The following is a 2,345-nucleotide window of genomic DNA, read 5'->3' as shown; positions in this document are numbered from 1 at the left end:
GGGTGTAATGGAGACTGAGCTACCTGTAAGGAATTGACGATGCTTGCTTTGGCACTGGGAAATCCAGAGCTGATTTTGCTTCTTCTGTACCAATGTGGTTTATTCTGTAAAGTTTATACGCTTGGTAAAATAATACCAATAATAGCAAAACTCCTGTCCTAGATTCACCAACTGGACCATTGACAATCATGTAGTTGTTAAGAAAATCCAGTTACCCCTGTTGATTCTGCTTGTCAGAAACCAGCTGGGAAGGTGGCAAATGGGGATCCCAAAACACTTCACCATCCTAAATGCATGCCAGTTGCTAAGTGGCTGAATTTTGATCATGTGACTCTGGAAATAACAGAAGAACAGAGTTGGAAGGGACCTTGGAGGTCTTCTAGTCCAGCCCCCTGCTCAAGCAGGAGAGCCTATAACCATTCTGTACAAATGACTGTCTGATCTCTTCTTAAAAACTTCCACAATGCCTGGAGGCCTGCAGTTCCACTGACTAATTGCTCTCAGGAAGTTCCTCCTTAACTCCAGGATGCTTTTTGGCTTGATTAATTTCCATCCATTGCTTCTTATCCTGTCTTCACGTGCTTTGGAGAATAGCTTGACCCCCTCTTCTTTGTGGCAGCCCCTCAAATATTGGAACCTTGCTATGCTGCCTCCCCTTTTCTTTAGCTGTCTCTTTCTTTCGCTGCTTTCTCCTCCACTGTCAAATCTGGTGGTCTGAACACAGCCCCTCCTGCAAGAAAGCTGGGAAGAACCTCCCACCTGGGCTTGGTTCACCCAAGGACTTTATGGGGCGGATGAGAAAGCCCCTCCATTCTCAGCAGCGGCCAGTGAAGTTGGCGAAGCGTTGGCAAAGTGAAGCAGCTCCTTCTGTCCCCAATTCGCTCTAGGCTCGCAAGCTGGATGGTCCCAGGAGCCTCACAGCAAAGCCTGCACTGTGCGGGCGACTCCAGTCCCCTTCCCACAACCACCGGCTCCTGATGTCTATGCAGATTCTCTGTTATCCAAGTCGGGGTTGTCCCAAAGGTGCTTCACCCCCTCCAGGAAGCAACGGGACTTTCTGGTTTGTTCTTTGAAGAGGTTTCACTTCTCACCCAAGAAGCTTCTTCAGTTCTGACTGGATGGTGGGGAGTGGAAGGATTTTTATTCCTTGTAGACAGCTGGTCATTTGCATCCTTTGAGAGTGTCATTGAAGCACTTGGAAGTTTATCTATGTCCTCAAAGTCACCTGATTGGTGCTCCTGTAGTCTGCAATTCCCTCCCCCCTCTGGAAATCCCTTCCTACTCCCACACCATCAAAGGGTATCCGTCCCAAATTGTGTAGCTAAAAGTTTGAAGAGATTCTCTGTCCTCCAGGTCCTGGTTGTCCCAAAGGTGCTTTTTTCAGGAGGCAACTGGACTTTCTTGTTTTTTCTTTGAAGACATTTCACTTCTCATTCAAGAAGCTTCTTCAGCTCTCACTGGATGGTGGGGAAAGGAAGGATTTATGCTCCTTGCAGACAGCTGGGCATTTGCATCCTTTTAGAGGGTCACTGAAGCCTTTGGAGGTTTACCTGTGTCTTCAGAGTCAACTGAGTGATGCTCCTGGTTCTTGTTGCCTGCAGTTTTTCCTTTGAAAATCCATTCCTATTCCCATCCCATTCCAAGGGTGCTCATCCCAAATTGTATAGCTAAAAGTCTGGAGAGATTCTCAGCCATCGAGGTCCTGGTTGTCCCAAAGGGGCTTTTTTCAAGAGGCAACTGAACTTCCTTTGTTTTTTCTTTGAAGACATTTCACTTCTCATCCAAGAAGCGTCTTCAGCTCTCACTGGATGGTGGGGAATGGAAGGATTGATATTCCTTACAGACAGCTGGGCATTTGCATCCTTTTAGAGGGTCCTTGAGACAACTGGGAGGTTTTTCTGTGTCCTCAGGGTCACCTGAGTGATGCAAATGGTTCCTGTAGTCTGCAATTTCCCCCTCCCCTCTGAAAATCCATTTCGCTTTTTTATTTTATTTATTTTATTTTATTTTATTTTTTTATTTTATTGTTAAAATGTTTTTATTTTCCATTTTTCATTTTCATACAGCCACATACAAGGAAATCCATTTCTAGGTACCATTCCAAGGGTGTTCATCCCAAATTGTATGGCGAAAGGTCTGTAGATATCTAGATCATGGTTGTCCCAAAAGTGCTTTTTTCAAGACGCAACTGGACTTTCTTTGTTTTCCTTTGAAGACGTTTCGCTTCTCATCCAAGCAGCTTCTTCAGCTCTGGGGGGGGAAATCACTTTTGGGATACCGCCTGCCAAGTTTTCTCCGCTTTCCTTCCCGTCGCCCGAGTCCAGCAGCTCCGCATCGGTGCTCCG

Source organism: Thamnophis sirtalis, unplaced genomic scaffold (genome assembly GCF_051295495.1).
Source record: "Thamnophis sirtalis isolate CommonGarterSnake01/CBP01778 unplaced genomic scaffold, rThaSir2_p1.2 scaffold_14, whole genome shotgun sequence".
Taxonomy (NCBI): Eukaryota; Metazoa; Chordata; class Lepidosauria; order Squamata; family Natricidae; genus Thamnophis; species Thamnophis sirtalis.
The sequence above is the reverse complement of the archived record's forward strand: the minus strand, read 5'-3'. Positions refer to the sequence as shown.